Source organism: Homarus americanus, unplaced genomic scaffold, assembly GCF_018991925.1.
Source record: "Homarus americanus isolate GMGI-L3 unplaced genomic scaffold, GMGI_Hamer_2.0 scaffold32929, whole genome shotgun sequence".
NCBI classification, from domain to species: Eukaryota; Metazoa; Arthropoda; class Malacostraca; order Decapoda; family Nephropidae; genus Homarus; species Homarus americanus.
Window position 1 is genome coordinate 18,327,018 of NW_024737097.1, and position 21,383 is coordinate 18,348,400.

Consider the following 21,383-nt stretch of genomic DNA (forward strand, 5'->3'; position numbering starts at 1 on the left):
AATATCCGAGTATAAAAGAAAACGAAATACCTGAACTTCACAAGTAACATGGAAGTTTAACATATTTTTAGTCAAAGCCGACGTGTAATCGACGCTTTCCTTAGCCAGGTTTCGAGGTATATATTCCAGAAAACTCTTGAGATGTACCGAGAATTTCCAATACCCACCCACAGTCAGCTTAGTCTACACCCACTACACCCTCCGTCCTCACACTTCCAACACCCACTTTTACTCCATCTCGTGGCGGCATTCCTTAATATGCACCATCGGCATCTTGGGAGAGTGATATTGGAAAACGACGAACACCTTTTCGCTTTGAACTTGAATCCCCGTTAAGAGGTGAAGTGATATTTGATATATTTCTTACCAATTTTGAGTGAGTATCGTGTTGAGGGGGAGTGAGTGATTCGCCACTTCCTTTAGACTGTCGCACGCATGGTTGGATGTGTCCTGACGCTCTCAATCTTGTACGAACAGTGATAAACATGCAGGAGGAGCCAGTTACATGTACAGTCACCCAAAAAAGTCCTGTCGCGAACCACGAACCCCGAGATTCAGACTCGTGAACCCGAAGCAGTAAACCACTGATGCATTATTCTGTCCATAAATGATTCGGATTCAAGAGTCTGAATCTCGGGGTTCATGGTTCGCGACAGGACTTTTTTGGGTGACTGTACATTGGGCACGTTGTAGCAGTGAGGTCAACAGACAGTAAATATACAGAGGTTCATATAGACGGGTAATAGCCATGCAGTGAAGACCATTTCGACGGATAGTAAATTATCAAGGAAATAATTTTGCGGATAGTATGACATGCAGTAGTAGTTAGATGGACAGTATACGAGATTAAGGTCAACGGTTGTTAGACTTGGAAGGATAATTAATCATGCAACAGAGAGAAACAAAGGGGGGGGGGGTAATAGGGGAAGGTGATGCAAGTGTAGATAACAAGATGGAGATAAAGGTTTATACAAGAAGAAAAATCAACATATTTTCTCATCATCATCATTATCATCATCATCATCTTCATCATCATCATCATCATCATCATCATCATCATCTTCATCATCATCATCATCATCATCATCATCATCATCATCATCATCATCATCATCATCATCATCATCATCATCACATCAGATCATCATCATCATTTCATCCATCATCATCATCTTCATCATCCTCATCATCATCATCATCATCATATCATCATCATCGTCATTTTCATCATCATCATCATCATCATCTTCATCATCATCATCATCATCATCATCATCATCATCATCATCATCATCATCATCTTCATCATCGTCATCATCATCATCATCATCATCATCATCATCATCATCTTCATCATCGTCATCTTCATCATCATCATCATCATCATCATCGTCATCTCATCATCATCATCATCATCATCATCATCATCATCATCATCATCATCATCATCATCATCATCATCATCATCATCATCATCATCATCATCATCATCATCATCATCATCATCATCATCATCATCATCATCATCATCATCATCATCATCTTACACGCAGGGTATACAAAGTGAAACTGCACCCTTCCACTCTTGCTTCACAACATTACATATCAGGTCACTTGTAAATATTAAACTCAGTCATAAAGCGCAATAACACTCAGGTATGCACTTAACACTGAAAATGTTGCAGGTCTTGTTGATTGTCATGTTTTCCGCGTGGTATATTGCATACAGTTGCACATGAAAAACAATGTGGGGTTTTGTCAAAATATTGGCAATGTGATATATGGGGATGATATGCCGGTTTAGGTTTACCACGAATATTGTATTGCAAAGTGTAAACCAATTGAGAGAGAGAGAGAGAGAGAGAGAGAGAGAGAGAGAGAGGTCACATAAATATAAAATATTAGGAACTCGATCTTTTGGTTAATTCCTAAAGCCAATAATGTTTAACAAGGCTGTTGACCTCACGACCAGTCCAGGTAAACACTTCACTCATACACTCTGGGAACTGGGGAGAAAAGAAGAGGAGGAGTAAGGGAAGGAGGAGGAGGAAGAGTAGAGGGAGAGCAACACCAGTAGCGCGAAGGCAAGGGGTAAAGAAAGAAAAGGAGGGAATGAGAGTGAGGAGAAGGAAAAGAGGGAGCAGGAAATGGAACGCCAGTAGGAGAGAGGAGAGGGATGAGGAGGATGGTAAGAGGAAGAAAGGAGGGGGAAAATAAGAAGGGGAGGTTGAAGATATGAATATGAAGGAATGGGGGAAGAGGAAGAGAAGGAGGAGGAGGATGTAAAAAGGAAGGAAAGAGAGGGTAATAAAAAAAGGAGGAAGAGGAGGAGGAGGATGTAAAGAGGAGGGAAGGAAGGGGAAGAGTAAAGGGAGAAGGGGGAATAGGAGGAGGCTAAGCACAGCACCAACAGAGACAAGAATTTAAACATTTATTATAGAAATATTCCCAAAAGTTACAACAAAATGTCACAGATACATTAATAAAGAAGAACTCACAAACTTTCTTTCCCTTTCATGCTATAGAAGTGTTGCTCTACAGATATCAAAAGCCGGCTTCTGTTTCCCTCCATAGATCTTTGTGACACATCATACTAAACTTTTCTAACAAGCTCATTTATCCTTCTTGTCATCATATTTTCCCAAGTTGGTGACATTTGTGGAATAAGAACTTTATTTTTTTATGTAACTGCACAAGAGAAAAGCAAGGGAGATAGGGCAAAGGAGCTGGGTTAAGGAATAGGCCGATCCAATTATCAGGCCTGTGTGTGTGTGTGTGTGTGTGTGTGTGTGTGTGTGTGTGTGTGTGTGTGTGTGTGTGTGTGTGTGTGTATTATTTGTTTTGCCTCATCTCATTTTTTAACAACAAGAGCTGAAATTCAGTATGATTACGTAATTGAAGGTATAATCTGGGTCGTTTCCGCTGTGTGCTATACGCCGATTGTGGATAATTGCGAAATGGCTGTAACTTTTGTGTATTTAAATTTTTTTTTTTTGGGGGGGGGGTTGATGAGCAGATAGTGAGTGTGTTTATTCACCCTCAGGCACTTGGTGTTCGTCCTCTTAAGGGTTATTGTACCATGGCCATCACACCCGACAGTACAGAGATTATAATCGTGTTTAATGGCTAATAATATACAGTCGGAGTGAGAAGTTCGCCCCCGGCATCGACCCCAAATGAGATACACCAGTCAGGGTAAGTCATTTCGGAGACTCATTCCTTTGACTCAGTTTCACCACGGGGGATCGAACCTTTTTTGTCCCTGACTGTACAAATATTATGTCTTTTGACCCAAGGAACAACACCAACAAGAGGAGAATCATTGGTGGCATTTAAATCATTACCGCGATGCTTTACTGTGACGTTAACAACCGAGTGATTAGTTAGTTACCGAGGCGAGCTTATTGTTCATAGCTTCCATTATGAATTCATCATATTAGATCTGTAATATATATTTTTTTTCGATAATAATTTACAAAAATGTGATGAATGAGGGGTATTACTTTAAAAGATTAGAGGTGAGATAGATGTGATAGATAGAAATTAATAGAAGAAGCCTGTGAAAGGAGAGAGAGAGAGAGAGAGAGAGAGAGAGAGAGAGGTGGCGGCCATCACCCCGACACAACACAACACAACGCTCTTCGCTAACATTATTATGTAGGTGTGCTGGTCTGCCTCACCCCGGACCCGTGTGACTCATGGTGCTTATCTCATCCAGCTGGTGGTGAGGCGTGGGCAGCTGGTGGTGAGGCGTGGGCAGCTGGTGGGGAGGTGTGGGCAGCTGGTGGGGAGGTGTGGGCAGCTGGTAGAGGTGAAGGCAGATGGTGGGGAGGTGTGGGCAGCTGGTGTGGCAGCTGGGCAGCGGTGGGGCGGACGTGTTGGCAGCTGGTGGGGAGGTTTAGGCAGATGGTGTGTGGGCAGGTGTGGGCAGCCGGTGGGGGGTGTGGGCAGCTGGTGGGGAGGTGTGGGCAGCTGGTGGGAAGGTGTGGACAGCTGGTAGAGGTGAAGGCAGATGGTGGGGAGGTGTGGGCAGCTGGTAGAGAGGTGAAGGCAGCTGGTGGGAAGGTGTGGGCAGCTGGTGGGAGGTGCAGCTGGTGGGAAGTGTGGGCAGCTGGTGGGGGGTGTGGGCAGCTGGTGGGAGGAACAAGTCTACGATGAACACAATGAACAGGTAAAAAAATCACAAGAACTTTACAAACTTACCAGCAACGTTTGTTTCTCCCCTTCCTCCCTTTTTTCCATCTTTCCCTCTTCCCCTTCTCCTCCCTCCCCGCCTGGAGGATATCTCAGATTCTCAGTTTTATCATGTCTGTTTGTCCTCTGTCGTCAATTTTTTTTGTCTCCTCCGGTGTGTCTGTTTTCCACTCGTGTCTATTCGTGAGTGTCCGTTAGGGAACTCCTCGTCATCACGGTAACTGGAACAAATACCGATGGATTTAACCTGACTTGGTATAGGTTAGGTTAGGTTAGGTTAGGTTAGGTTGGGTTAGGTTAGGTTAGGTTAGGTTAGGTTAGGTTGGGGGTTAGGTTAGGTTAGGTTAGGTTAGGTTAGGTTGGGTTTGGTTAGGTTAGTTAAGTTTAGGCAGTCTTGTTTTTTTTTTTTTTGGTGTGTGTTTGATCTCTCTTCATTATTGTATATGTGTGAATAAAACTCCAATTGTATACTATATTTACATCTGCTGTGAATGTATGAGGATTGTCTGTATATCTATCTTGCTGTATGATCAATGTGTATATATAGTTGTCACTCATATTTCCAGTGATAATCTTGCTGTTTGGTTTCGCCTTTCTCTCCCCTTCGAATGTTGATGTTTTCCCCTTTATGATCTGTAGAATTTTAACTAGTTTCTGGTCACAAACCTTCCAGATATTACACTGCGCTGTGCCTCTTGTGTTCATCGATCCACTTTCATCCCCGGACCCTCACTCTCCCCATATGTTTACAGTTTAGCGTGTGGGGTGTGTTAATAACGATAATAAGTCTTAAAGTGACTTTCTACGACGTACAGTATTACTTAAACTATTCTGCTTGTCTTACGATAATGAACTCGTTAGTGTGACTTGTTGACAAGCTGTACGCTATCAATACTTCCAGGAACATGATGCCGTCAACAGTTTATTCTCATCACAGAAATGGTGAAATGTCATACGACCGGGACTGATCACCGAATAGAAATGACAACAATTATTTCAAATAAACGAAGCAAACCCAACCCTTCGGTAACATGTCTTGTGTGTGGGAAGGAAATTGAGAAGAATCGCGTATAAAAAGAGGACAAGACCCAAGAGGTAAAAATCAACAACTACCACAAGAAGTGCAGCCATAGCAACCACAACAACAGAATTGTGGTAGTCAGTACGAGTATAGTCTCTGGCTTCCAGCGGCCAAATAATCTTATCCAGTTAGGAATTTTCACCAGAGGAGTCGTAAATTTCCTTGGTAGTGCCCCTGTACGAGGAGGGATTCTGTACTGGAGAAGCTCAACACTGTGTTCTAGATGACCACTTCAGTTAACTGCACCAACGAGGGGGAACAGACCAACAGGGTCAACGAGAATATGACAGTGACTAGTGACAGAGTTGAAGTCGAAGATAAGTTTCACATTTCACCAAGAAGAACGCTCGACTGAACACATGAAACACACACACACACACACACACACACACACACACACACACACAAGGCCCGAAGGCATAGAGAAAAAGTAAGGCCTGAGGCAAAATTAATTAAGGTTCTGGCCCTTGAGAAAATTTACGAATGAAATCCAGACAACAAAAGATAACTAGTAAAAAGAGAAGTCTTTGCCCTGTATAATGACTTCTGAATTGACGAAGCAGCAGTACTAGTGTTTACCATTATCGTCGATGTAATTACTAGTAAGGAAAATTTGTCACATGGAGAACTAGTAAGACGTATTAGCCGGCGAAGAGAAGGCGAAGATTGATTTAAAGGACTCGAATAAAAACCAAGATTGATATTATAAGATGTAGGAGTTAAAAGATAATTTCATAAGCATTTATTTTTTGTCACGCTAAAGAATCATCCACCAATAACACAGGGAATCTATGCCATTTAAATACAGAGCCCAAAGACAGAGGTCACTAACTCTATCTTTTTAGCCAATCACAGTACAGTAAGTCTCACTTTAGCCAATCACACCAGTTATGTTAATTTAGCCAATCACACCACAGTTATATTACTTTAGCCAATCACACCACAGTTATGTCACTTTAGCCAATCACATACATAGTAGTGACACTTCAACCAATCACACCACAGTACTGATACTTCAGCCAATCACACCTCAGTACTACCCGCTGACGTATATGACCCGAGGAGCCAATAAGAAACACCCAGTAGATCAAGTAGAAGAGGACGGCCGTATAACCTTCATCGTCTTATTTACCTTAGTCTCGACGCCTCCCGTGTAAACACTTCTTTGGGGTATTACAGTCCTTCCTTCCTTCCTTCCTTCCTTCCTTCCTTCCTTCCTTCCTTCAGATAGTGTTCCAGATGCTCGCTGAATTATCCCTTAGTATGCAAAATATTCGCGGCACCAATCAAAACAAAGGTGAATCTGTGTACACCCAATCAAAACAAAACTGACTATGTACAGCCAATCAAAAGAAAGCTAATTCTGTGTACAGCCAATCAAATCAACGCTGATTCTGTGTACACCCAATCAAAACAAAGCTGGCTCTATATACACCCAATCAAAACCCAAAGAAATCGTCACGCACCAGTTCCTCCATTTGATAGGGATGCCTCCTTGAGAAATGACTCCCTTGGCCTGAGTTTGGTTTGGGATGAGTTAAAGTGCGAGAGAAAATACGTGTCTTTGGAGTTTGTGTTTGTGGAAGTACTTGTTGATCTCACCGCCAAAAGCTGTCTTAGAAATGTGTGTGTTTGGGTGGTGGGGAGTGTGGGTGGGTGTGTAAGAGGGTGGTATGGGCGGCGGAGGGGAGGGGGAGTGGTTTGAACTCTTAGAAATTCGTACCTAAACTTATCTACCCAAACTGGAAGTATCAGAATGCATCTAACTGGTTCACTTAAGCTAAAATATCATTGAAATTTGCATAGTGTCGTTACCAGATGTGTTCTTAGGTCATGGTTCATTGTATATGTTTGTTTGTTTGTTTTAAATTTCCGGTAAATATTTGCAAGAGAGAAAAAGTATGATTAAGTAATAGTATATAATAGTGTATAATCAATAGCAGTAGTGATAGTAATAGTAATAATAGATAAGGCAACTCATACATTCATACCCAGTCACACCAGCCTACACACGCACACACACACACTTGGCTGAGGTGTAATTACTCTGACCTTAGAACGTGATAAAGAAGGTCACGATGTAAAGGTCATGGAAGGTCGCCAAATAGATGTCACGGGGGGTCATTGTGTTGGCGTAGATAATTGATAGATAAACGTAAACCTTTTCTGTTCAGTAATTAGCGTTTAATTTCGTGTCGGTACAGTAAATGTATATATGTATGGTAACAGTATACAGTAAACGTCAAATGGTGATATTTGAAGAGGGTACATGCCCGAGTACCAAGATTTTTAAACTCTGGTAAATACTTGTGAAACCAGAATACAGAATCCATAGTAAATTCAGAATGATCATTGGTTTATGCAGAAGAAGTAAAAGTGCAGTTAATGGAGTTAAGATTCGAAGGTATACAAGTGAGCCTATTGGTGGATGCTGAAAACGCGATGCCATCATAGAAAACGTGTCTTACATTTTCAGGCGGGACTCACACGCTTGGTATATTATATATTTCTCTCAAATTGTTTATGTAATCGTATATATAATTGAATTTGATGTATTTTACGCTAAATTTGGGTTATAATACGGCTATTTATACGGTAGGCTGGGCAGTAAGTGTTGTATAGGTGGGAAGGGAGAATAGGAGGGGAGAGAGGGAGAAACGGATGGATATTACGTAGGACAGGGAAAGAAGAAGGATGGGAAAGAGATTGAATAGGGAAGAAAAAGGACAAAGAGAAAAAAGGAAAATAAAAAGATAGACGAAAAGGGAACTAATAAATCAGGGAAAGGAGAGCGGAAAGGGATAGACAGGTAGGTTGATTGACAGACAGGAGTGACAACCAGCATTAAAAGTACAGCATAATCTCTTCATAACCTCGAGGCTTACACTACCAGGGAGGTGGAAGTTTTCTCTAATCTCGAACTTTGTTTTTTACATCAAAAGATATGTTGCTTTGAGGATGATCACTGTGTGTGTGTGTGTGTGTGTGTGTGTGTGTGTGTGTGTGTGTCAGGTATGTAATATTAACTTAGACTATCAATTTTTCGCATCACCTGAAGAATCTCCACCCCAAGCAATTTTCACCTCAGTTTGGAATGGAATACTGGATTTAAGACCCAGGTTGACGAGCAAGCGATCACACAGCCTTAGAAAACAACACAACACAACACAACGCAACACACCACACTAACTCACTCCTTACCTGATATATACCTGTTTCAGTTCCTCTTATTGACATGGTATAATACTCTCTAACAGGTGAGATTTGGCCAGATGATGATGTAGTCTCCTTAGAATAGATATCGATTGGAGACATATCAAAAGGTTATTCTGAGGTATGTAGAATGGTTGGAAGAGCAATGGTCATAGGTTAACAGAGAGAGAGAGAGAGAGAGAGAGAGTTTAGACCGTCCCTACATGGTCTTGATCCTAAATGGGTTGAGAGACAGCTTTGTTTATCTTCACATAGTAACATAACTTACCAAGATGGGTCGGTGATACGTCATAGATAAGCTTCAGGTAGGGAAAAAAAAATCTTGGGAAGTGTAAGTCGCAGGGAAGCTTATGGTAGGTCGTAGGGGAAGCTTATCGTAGGAAAGCTTGAGGTAAAGGAGACGCTCAAGAATTAGGTCGTAGGAAAGCTTAAGGTAAAAATATGCCATTAAATACATCCAACCCTCTTCTTGTCTCTCCTCCTTTCCCATCATAACCTTCCCTTTTACATTTTCTCACACCCACCCATCTCATCATTGTCATTTCTTTTCCATTTACTCTTTTTTCTTGCCTTGCCTCTTGCCCCTTGTCCCCCCCTTTACTCTTTCTTCCTTAATTCTCTCTTGCCCTAACTTCTCCCTTTACTCTATCTCCTTGCCCTTCCTTTTACCCTTTGCTATATCTCTCTGCACCCTCTCCTCTCATTTCTTCTCCCGTTACATGTTCTCCCTGCCCTCTCCCTTGCCATTTCTTCTCCCTTTACATGTTCTCCCTGCACCCTCTCTTACCATTTCTTCTCCCTTTACTACCTCCCTGCACCCTCTCTTACCATTTCTTCTCCCTTTACATGTTCTCCCTGCGCTCCCTCCCTCCCTGATTCCCCACACCTGTCTTGCTCGGGTCTCTGGTGGCTGTTGTGAGGGGTCTGGAGGCGAGAAACAAAAGCCTCTTAAGGTCTCGGTAAAACGACAGAGGTGGTGGTAGTGGTGGATGTTGCACTACTCACCCCTGTCGACGAGTTGGTGTGTGTGTGTGTGTGTGTGTGTGTGTGTGTGTGTGTGTGTGTGTTTTCTTATCGAGTTTTATTTGTGTTAACTTTTAATGTTGTGTGAGAAGGATCTCTCTCTCTCTCTCTCTCTCTCTCTCTCTCTCTCTCTCTCTCTCTCTCTCTCTCTCTCTCTCTCTCATATCGTTTGTGTTGTTTCTGTCGTTAATTTCTGTCTCAGTGATAGATGGCAACTCCTGTCCTGCTGCACTGAAGGATTATACAAGGTCACTGTAGTCCCGCGCTGTGGTATTGGCATTTTGAAATTAGTCAAGACCAATACGTTAACTTATTTTACGCTACCTAACCTAACCTAACCTAACCATTTAACTAACTACGTCTCAATACACCTATTGCTCATATTTCCAGAAGGTGTGGCACGTATCGGTAAATACGTAGGTCAGGTAGATCTTAAGGGCTTATAAATATGTAAAAAAAAACAAAAAAATAAAATAAAAATCTCTTCCGTATCATATTTAAGTAGGATAGAATGATACCAGTGAACGTATTAAGGTCAAAGGTCGGCGAGTAAGTAGAAGACAAATATTCATCAGGGTTACAATCGCATCGGTGCGTGTCACGAATCCTCATTGGCTAATAAAAAAAAATATCTAATTAATACGTGGATTGGGAAATTAATCCATACGACAAGGATTATCAGTAAAGGGTAAAGAAAGTGCCAACCAGTGCGACCAGTTAGGGGGGGGGGGGGAACAGGGATAAAGTTTGGGGGGAAAATACTTTCTCCACGTCACTCACGATAAGTTTGCGCTGGAGGTTTGGGTACGCAGCCAGAAGTGAGTCTCGTGGTTGGTGTGTTACTGATTCTTTTAGGAACATCGGATTATTATTATCCAGGCGATGGCTTGACAGTACCTCCTCGATTTCAATACCAGACTCAGTAGGTAGAAAAGGTGTAATTAATTGATGTTTTTCAGCGTAAATAAGGCTAATAATGTTCAATAATTATCACTGCAACATTCGTGTTAATTTATGTTCAGTTATGTCTTTCCTCATAAGTAAGTTCATAACCCAAACTATGTAATGTAAACAGTTCCTTTTAGTGTGTGTGTGTGTGTGTGTGTGTGTGTGTGTGTGTGTGTGTGTGTGTGTGTGTGTGTGTGTGTGTGTGTGTGCTTCATACAACAAAAGGTATTAAGTATTTCAAAGCCTTATTCAACATTTATAAACACAATATTTCAGTATTTTTGATCTGACGTTATTTATGTTTTACTGATATTATATTAACTTAGTATTTGATGTACTATTGGTGGTATAAACACACACACACACACACACACAGACACACACACACACACTGAACACACACACACACACACACACACACACACACACACACACACACACACACACACACACAGTAGTCGTCAACATGTGAGTATTAAAAGAGATAGTACTGTGGTTGTATTGTGAGATATGAAAGAATAATGAGTGTTGGTGAATAACTGATGGGAGGAGGAGATATCTCAAAGGGAACACGAGAGATAAACTTGTGTGAGGGTCTTTGATGTACTCTGGTGCCTCTATTATTATTATTATTATTATTATTATTATTATTATTATTATTATTATTATTATTATTATTATTATTATTATTATTGTTGTTGTTGTTGTTGTTGTTGTTGTTGTTGTTGTTGTTGTTGTTGTAATGTGAAGCACCTTAATACATATACATCGTCAGGCGGCATTATAACTATGAAGAAACGACAACAATAATATTATCATTGATCAACTTTGTAAACCTGAAATAACTTTTGTCTTTAAGAGGATCATATTGTAAGAGGGTTATAATTTAATGATTGTGTTAAAGGTAGGAGACTCAGTAATTAGGTTGTCCTTTATAACCGTGGGCGTGTTCTCCGTTACCAATATAGAACAGTAGAACATTATACAACCGTGGACGTGTTCTCCGTTACCAATATAGAACAGTAGAACATTATACAACCGTGGGCGTGTTCTCCGTTACCAATATAGAACAGTAGAACATTATACAACCTTGGGCGTGTTCTCCGTTACCAATATAGAACAGTAGAACATTATACAACCGTGGGCGTGTTCTCCGTTACCAATATAGAACAGTAGAACATAATACAACCGTGGGCGTGTTGTCTATAAGCAAATACAGAACAGGAAAATAACAACATAACATCTCCACTGAAACAGATTCACCTCACCAAGCATATCACCTTAAGAGCAAATCTGATTAAAGACGTCTCAAGCTATATACCTGAACCAAGGGAAGTGTAGTGTGCAATATTATTCACTGAAGTATTTTTTTAGATCTCAATATAGACGCTTCTGACAACCAATAAAAGTGTTGAATAGATCTATATTAAAACGCAAAACATCCAATATTAGACCTTCATCATTTATACCATTCGGTTCATAACCTAATGGAAGGAAAATTTTAATATAATTCTTAATGATTTCATTTATTTTTCTCGGTAGATATTGTGGTTCTGATCTCTTTAAGTAATGTCATAATGAAGAGTATATTTCTTCCTTGTTATACCTACATTGTTTTATATACCTTGTTCTACTTACAGCACAAGGTGAGTAGAACAAGGTAGATGTATTGTTGATTTAATTAATGTAGGTATATTACTGAAACTAGGCATCTAAATACATTATCATTGATGGGATTGAATGCAGAAGTGAACTTGATGGAAAGTTGTAGTTTGTATTTTCATTTTCCATTCGTTTTATCCCCTTAAGTGGGCGTGTTCTCTCCGCTTTACTCTCTCTTCCAGCGTGGGATGATGTAACTGCAAGGGCGGTGGGGGGGGGGGTTGTAGGGGTAGGGGAGGGGGGGAGGGGAAGGGGGGAGGGGAGGCACCACCAGCACCACCACTCTTAAAGACTCACAAATCTGACGTTCCACCAGAGTGAAAACCCTCAATTGAATGATTTATTGCTATGTGTGTGAACATTTCCTCCACTGTTGCTTTAAGAGTTGACGAATTCTTCCCACTGAGACTTGAGAGATTCTCCTATTAGTTTTATTGTCGGTCTCTTGTCTCTTGAGTGTCTCTCGTTCTCTTGTTACTCTCGACGTCTCTCTTGCTTTGTTGTTTTTCGTTATTTGATGTTTCTCTCTTCTTGTGTTATTGTTTTATTTATGTTTTTTGTTGTTGTTGTGATGTTTGGGAATGTCTTTAGTTGCTTTATTAATTTGTATTTGACATTTATTGTGATTTTGCAACATACATTCGTCCATTGATTGTTGACGTTTCATGAGTTATTTGCTGTACACACACACGCACACACACAGCCAGGTCAACTGTTATGTTGGCCCATACCAACTCCCTCCCCTGAACCCTCCTCCCCACCGGAATATCAACAAGTTCACGCCAGAAGTTACAATTTCATTTAGGAAAGAAATGGAACCAGTGTTAAACAGAGGTGAACAGTGGTGAACAGTGCTTAAGTCAGTGAGAACAACTCAGCAGTAACAGTGGTACCCAAGTTGACCTTTCACACAGTGAGGTCCCAGGTACCCAGTGATAACGGCCCGTGAGACCCAACTACCAGCGATGTGTTAATCCGTCTACGATAGGAAGGCCTGGAACCACACCTCACTCATACAACACCATCTGTGGGGGAATTACTACACCACGTGAGGCCCCTCATAACACCATATGTGAAGGAGTTACTACACCACGTGAGGCCCCTCATAACACCTTCTGTGAGGGAATTACTACACCACGTGAGGCCCCTCATAACACCATCTGTGAGGGAATTACTACACCACGTGAGGCCCCTCATAACACCATCTGTGAGGTACTACACCACATTGGCCCCTCACTTAACACCATCTGAAATTACTACACCACGTAGGCCCTCATAACACCATTTGTGGGGAATTACTACACCGTGAGGCCCCTCATAACACCATCTGTGAGAATTACTACCACGTGAGGCCCTCCGCCAAGCTTGCCCTTACCATCTGTGAGAATTACTACACACCACGTGAGCCCCTCATAACACCATCTGTGAGGAACTACTACACCACGTGAGGTCCCTCCTAACACCATCTGGGAGGGAGTTACTACACTACGTTTTTGCTGTTCAACACCTACATTAATCTGTATGTTCACTGTATGTTCCTTTACCTTTCTCTAATGAAGGCTTTTGTTAAACCACCAATGTATGCAATAAGTCATTTATGCCCAATGTATATTTTCAGCCTTCGGGCTGCAGAACTTTTTCAATAAACCGTTAATTATTATTATTATTATTTACACACACACACACACACACACACACACACACACACACACACACACACACACACACACACACACACACACACACACACACACACCTTCTGGAGACTTTTGACGTATGTATATCACCTTTAAACCCTTGATTCTAAAATCCCTTAAATGTTTAATAAATATTGATTTATTATTTACTCCTCAGACCTTCCCACTCACCTGAGGCTAAGAATTAATTATACCTGTTTTCTTAGGTGCAATATTCTTTCTTTAGCAAATATTTAAGGCAGTCTTTTTTTTTTTTTAGATTTTTTTCCTTTTTTCAGATTTTACTTTTCTTTTTTCATCTTAGTCTTAAATTTATATTTTTATTTATTTTTTATTTTTATTTTTCATTTTGTTTTATTATTCTTACTTTTAGGTGGAGTGTGGGGAGAGGGGCGGTGAGGGAGGGGGGAAGGTGGAGTAGGAGTGTGGGCAGAGGGGGCGGTGAGGGGGGTGAGGGAAGGATGAGCAGGAGTGTGGGCAGAGGGAAAAAGGGAGGGGAGGGGAGAGTAAGAATGTGGGTGGAGGGGAAGGGAGAGTTGGAGTGTGGGGAGAAGGGGAAGTTGAATGGGGAGGGGAGAGTAGGAGTATGGTGAGGGGGAAGGGAAGAGGAGAAATGGGAGAAGGGAAGGGAAGAGGAGAAAGGAGAAACGGAGTGTGGTAAGAGGAGGAAGGGAAAGGAGAAGGAGGAGGGAAAGGGGAAGACTACTACAGCTTGTCCGTGTATTTTTGTGTTGCTCTTTTTCATATTTTAATTCTTTGACGTCAGAGACAAGACACCGAGGCTCAGAAACGTCATTTTTTTTTATGATGACAAAGAAGAAACTTGGAATAAAAACAATGAGACGAGGGTATGTTACATCCTCCCCGTGTCTTCTTCTTCTTCTTCTTCTTCTTTATTTTTTCTTGTTCCTATTCTTGTTTTTGTTCTTCTCTATTTGTTGTTGTTGTTATTGTTGTTGTTGTTGTTGTTGTTGTTGTTCTTCTTCTTCTTCTTCTTTATTTTTTCTTGCTCTTGTTGTTGTTGTTCTTCTTCTTTATTTATTTTTTTCTTCTTTTTCTTCTTGTTCTTGTTGTTCTTCTTCTTCTATATTTTTTCTTGTTCCTTTTGTTCTTCTTGTTCTTGTTCTTCTTCTTCTACTTCTTCTTCAACAGTAAGGTCAGGGTCAAAGAAGGTCAACAGAATGATCAGCAAAAACCAACAATAAGGTCAATATAAAACAGTATCAAGATAAGAATAAGATAGGTCAATAATTAAGGTCAAGAAAGGTCATTCGTAAGGTCAACTTGAGATCCCGGAAGGAGGTTATCAACATCACCATCATTAAGAAGGAAACATTACTCTCCTTCACCCATCCTTCCTTTCTTCCCTCTTTGTATATATTTCCTTCATCTTTCTTCCCTCCTCTTCCCCTTTCATACTTCCTTTCGCTGCCTCTTGAGTACTTCCCGCCCTCCTTCCCTCTCCCCCTCCCTTCTTACCTTGCTTCTACCTCCCTCCCTCCTTCCCTCCTTCCCTCCTTTCGTTGTGTCTTGAGTACCTCCCTCCCTCCTTCTCCACCTCTTGACAATGTAAAGGCCTGGAGGAGTGCTGGGGAGGTATTGATCGAGGCGTAGGGAGATATTTTGCCTCCATAACAACCTGTGGAGTGGGGCCGTCACTCTCCACTCTCCACCTTTCTACCTGTGGATATATTCCCTCTCAAATCACCTCTACCTCTGGATATATTCCCTCTCAACATCTTTCTACCTTTGAATATATTCCCTCTCAACACCTTTCTACCTGTGGATATATTTCCTCTCAACACCTTTCTACCTGTGGATATGTGCCCTCTCATCACCTCTACCTGTGGATATGTTCCCTCTCAACGCCTCTACCTGTGGATATATTCCTTTCAACACCTAAAATTCACCAAACCCACTTCTACGTTACTCGCTAAGTTTCGTCTCCCACTCCTTCCTATTTTTCCCCTCCCATTGCAAATATTCAATTCCAATTTCTTCCCCCAGTTTTCAGATGCCTATTTCCTGGTGGAGCGACTCCCTCTCGAAGGTCAATTTTCCTACTAATTGTCCATTTCATTTTGGTTCCTCGTTAGCTCCCCTCTTCCATGCTTGCTTTCTCTCTCTCTCTCTCTCTCTCTCTCTCTCTCTCTCTCTCTCTCTCTCTCTCTTTCCTCCTTTCTTAACCCCCACGATTTTCTGCCTTAACATTAACCTCCCGACCTTAACGTTTCCTTCTTGATGTTTTGACCTTTGACCTTTGATGCAGGTACTGATGAGGGGAAGATATCTACCTCATCAGTGACCTTGTTTTCTTAGGTGTTGCTTCTCTCTCTGTCTGTCTTAGCCTGGTGGGGGAACTGTTATCGAAGAACTGGTCTACCTTAATGTGAACTTTTCGACCTTGAACTCTCTCTCTCTCTCTCCATCTTGATCTTTTAAGCTGACGTTTTTATTGACCTTTTCTACATTGCCTCCCTCTCTGTATCGACATGATTGTGTTCGTCTGAATAAAGATTTTGACCTTTAACTCGAGGTCGGAGAGAATGTGTTTGTGTCCACGACCGCCTCTGTGTGTGTGTGTGTGTGTGTGTGTGTGTGTGGGTGTGTGTGTGTGTGTGTGTGTGTGTGTGTGTGTGTGTGTGTGTGTGTGTCGCCACCGCCTTCCAGTTGATGGCGGCATTTTGGAGAATATATTTTCCGACATGCAAGTATTGAAATAAATTGTTTTTGTACATTTTGAACCTCACAGTGAGCATGAAGGATAGATCTGGCTTATTTGTACTTGAACAGAAGTGTGTTGCGGGAAGTAGATTCACCATCAATCATTTTAGACTATTGTAACTATGTTTACTCTTATGTACGAAATATCAGAAATAATGTGTAGATTCCTTCCGTCAGCAACTAATCGTCGGTTCGTTACCTCATCAAAAGCTTCGTTAGTGATGAGAGTAACACATATAATTAATAATAAATAATAAAGTGTGAATGCAGGTCTTATAATTCACGGAAATATTTCAATTAAAAAAGTCAGTAGTTTGGCCTTGGTTGTTTCCAGGTGAAAGTGAAATGTTGACAGGCAGACCTCACTCAAACACAGGTATTTTATCAGCGGTGTTCTCTTAATCTTATTTGAAAGATATAGAATTAACACAATACAATGTAACGCATGAACAACATTTTAAAGATAAATTAAATTTGATTAAAACTTGCAAACTAATGAGAACTTTTTTTTTGGGGGGTGAAACTTTACCTGAGAGGCAAGTTCATCCTTCAAGTTCTGGACCAATAACAACACAGTGATGGTACCTTAATATTTACTACGTTTACTTAAAAGTTAAAAAAATAAATAAAAATAAAAACCTCAAACTATTTTTTTTGTACTTTGAGATTTTTGGTGAAGCTATATAAAGATTGTTGTGTGTTATTAAAACTTTGAAGCCTTTGTATTTTAATGCTTAAAGACGTGTGTTGTTGAATGCTGAAATTAAATTTACTTGGTATTTTCATCAATCTCTGAGTTACGCTTCGAGCACACTGACTATTAAATTTTTAAACTGGTAATCTTTTGACGATAAACAACAACAATAACAACTATAATAACAAAAATAATATTAATAACAAATAGCAACAGCAACAACGATAATAATAACAATAATGATAACAACAACAACAATAATAATAATAACAGCAGCAACAACGAAAACAACAGTTTCAATAATAGCAACAATAACATTAACAACAACTACAACAATAATAACAAACAACAACAATGATAAGAGCAACAACAATAATAACAATAATAATAAAAAAATAATAACAGCAACAGCAAAAAACAACAGTATCAATAAAAACAACAATAAAAAACAACAACAACAATAATAACAACAACAATAATAATAACAACAACAATAATAATAACAACAACAAAAACAACAGTATTAATAATAACAATAAACCAAAACAACAACAACAACAACAATTACAGCAACAACAATAAAACACAACAACACGTATTGACTTGGGTAAACTCATTATTATCTTCAACCTGAGAGACACGGGGGAAAATAGCGTATGAGTGGACAGCATCTCTCTCTCTCTCTCTCCACGATGAAGAGACAATATGACACACGATTCCCCTTTTCGTTTCAATTAAGAACATAAGAAAATAAGGAGTCTGCAATAGGTCGGTTGGCCTGTGCATGGCAGCTCCTGTCGAGAGTTACTACCACTCTCTATCATCCATGAATCTATCTAGCCTCCTTTTGAAACTTTCTAGAGTTCCCGCACTTACTACAAAGTTGCTAAGCTTGTTCCACTCGTCCACCACCCTATTTGAACCAGTTTCTTCCTATCTCCCTCCTAAACCTAAACTTATCCAACTTGAATCCGTTGCTCCGAGTCCTATCCTGCTCGGATATTATATTATAAGAACTTTATCTATATTCCCTTTATTGATTCCTTTCACCCACTTAAACACTTCTATCATATCTCCCCGCACTCTTCGTCTTTCTAGGGAATGCAAGTTAAGTTTCTTTAGCCTATCCTGATATGGAAGGTTTCTAAGTCCCGGAATCATTTTTGTCATTCTTCGCTGCACCTACTCCAGTGAATTTATATCCATTCTATAATAGGGGCACCAGAACTGAACCGCATAATCGAGGTGCGGCCTGACTAGCGCAAGATATAGTTGCAATAAGACTTCTGCACTCTTGTTACTTACACTTCTAGATATAAAACCCAATACTCTGTTTGCCTCATTTCGAACATTAACGCAATGTTTTCTAGGCCGTAGGTCCGGGCTTACAAGTACCCCTAGGTCTCTTTCACAAGTCGACTTCTCTAGGTTGATGTTGTTGAGGCTGTATACATTACATCTTGATTTTATTTTGTCTTTTATGTACGCTTTTTCTTGTCTTTGTTTCGATACGATGATGAATCTTTCCTTATATTGACCTTAGCTTGACCTGACCTGACCTTAACCTAACCTAACCTAACTCACTGGGGAATCCATATGAGTCCAGATTTCTGAACGTGTCTTAACTTTCATTTTGACCTTTCAATTTTAGTCTTATAAAAATTTAACCACATATTCTCTCTCTCTCTCTCTCTCTCTCTCTCTCTCTCTCTCTCTCTCTCTCTCTCTCTCTCTCTCTCTCTCTCTCTCTCAGTCTACATGCAATGGAGTGCTCATCTGATAGGAGATTTCTGCCTTAACATTAACCCCTTGTCTATGACCCTGACCTTCAGCTGTAAACTCTGACCTTTGCCTGAAAACATTAGCTACGACAGCGCCCGGTTGTTTCCTGTGACTAAACCATGGGAGTTCATATTGACACGTTTATTACTCAAGACAATTTGGCAAAGAACAGGTTTTGTGAGAATTATTGATATCAGGAAAGATGCGTGCGATAAAGGGTTAAATTTGGTGGGTTAGGAAATGTTAGGTTAGGGTAGGTTAGGTTAGGTTAGGTTAGGTTAGGTTAGGTTAGGTTAGGTTAGGTTAGGTTAGGAGCGTGAGACAAAGGCTTAAATTTGGTGCCTCTCTCTCTCTCTCTCTCTCTCTCTCTCTTTCATTTATTACATTTATCCATTGTTCAAATTATTCTCATCTCCCATTTCCTTTCTTATTTTCTTTTGTCAATTACATCCACTCACTCAATTGTCCTCTTAATTTTCTCACCACTGTTTACTTACCTCAGGAGCAAAATGGTCACCTGGACATTTCATTCAGCCTTTGATATACCCGTGAGACAGGTGTCGCTTGCAGCTCATACAAGTCACAGGTGAACCGAGGAACTATTATTAAGACGAAGAGTCATTCATGCTTATACAGTGTCGAGGGTTACCTGTTGGCGGGTCGTGTGTAATAATAATAATAAACGGTTTACTAATAGAGTTGCAGCCGGTGGCTGTAAATATACAAACTTACATTTGATTTATACATAATGATATGCATTGAATACATTTACAGGGCTGTACAGTACATAAATCAGGAGTTGTGTATTATTTTAACAATAGATGGGATGGTGCTATTCTTATATTCATCAGTGCGGGCTCTTATGGGCTGAATTTTGTTGTAGTGGCGGACTGCGCGAGGTGGGCAGGGGACTGCCGGTGGCAGGACGTGGCGATGACGAGGATGGTGCAGTAGTCCGCTGCCAAACCTTGCTAGTGCTTGGTGTGTGTGTGTGTGTGTGTGTGTGTGTGTGTGGGTGTATTCGAATTTCATCATATCGCAGAATAGTTCGTAATAAACAAGTTACACAATACTTTTATATTTTTCGATTTTCAGGAAGTTCAATAAAAAGTCATTTTCACCATTCCTGCCGTGCCCAACAAACCACTGTTGATATTCAATATACAATAAATCAGATATAACATTTATATTATTTACTATCGTGGGGAAGGAAAGTGAGAGCCTTCTCCTCCTCCTCCTCCCCCTCCCCCTTGTGGACGTTTAGCCTCCAGCTGGCGGCCGCGGTGACACAGCTCTCCACGTCATATACACATAATACCTTCTCGGGCGTCGTATTAAAAAAATTCTTCATATTCCTGTATTGTCTGTGAGTTCCAAGTGACGCCTGTCTCGTGGGTCTATTAAAGGCTGAATGAAAACTAGATTCAAAATTCTCATCCAAACATGAATGTTTTACTCTTATTTTGTTAATGAATCCCATAAATACCTTCGTTCTGTTTGAGCTCCAAGTGTCTGCCGCAATATCTTGCTAACAAGTCAAAATCTGAATGGCATATTTAATTTAAAATTCCTTTTTCTTCCTTTCTATGTGACAGCCATATTCACTTTCCTTAAAAATAAAAAACCCTGTTAACTACAGACTGAAGAGAATGTGTATAGATTGGCACCACCGCAGCCAATAGAGTTTTTACCCCTAGATTCAGTTTATCAGAAAATGTATTTTTTTTTTTACGAGGGGGAGGGAATAACCCGTCTGTTATTGCCACTCCACTTAATTACTACCAAGTCATATTTATTAAAAAAATGTAGAGAGTGACGCGAAAAATAGATATAGCTGATTAAATTGAAGGTGTTGAGGACCTGAGATGAAATTAGTGGTGAGAGAGAGAGAGAGAGGAGGGAAGATATTACAGAAAATGGTGTCAGTAATATAATCTCTCTCTCTCTCTCTCTCTCTCTCGCTCTCTCTCTCTCTCTCTACATAATACGGTTTTAACATAGCTTTAATTCATTTCCTGATAGCAACCACCCCACCCATATAATCTTAAATCACAAAACCACTCTCATTTTTGTTTTGTGTGTGGTTCCTATGGTAGAGAGAAGAGGTGGTGATTAAAGGCGCTACTGAAGAAGCTTTGACAAGGGGGGACGTAATCAACGCTCTTAGAAGATTGAACAGATTGAGAGAGAAAAACAAAACAAAGGCAGATTAGAGAAATAAGACAAACAATCATAGGAGATTCTAGTAAGACTTCTCATTTAAAGCCTCAGAGTGGAATGGAGGGGGAGGGGGGTGGAGGGAGGGACACCTACACGAAGGCGGTGTGAACGAGGCGGCCAGGACTACCACAATCAATATCCAGCA

The 21,383-nt window shown here is 40.5% G+C and overlaps 1 protein-coding gene across 1 annotated transcript in view; it reads left to right on the plus strand.

The window, feature by feature from the left end:
• LOC121873134 overlaps positions 1-21,383 on the plus strand; it is a 160,181-nt gene that overhangs the window by 82,087 nt on the left and 56,711 nt on the right. The gene's annotated exons all lie outside the window — the stretch shown is intronic.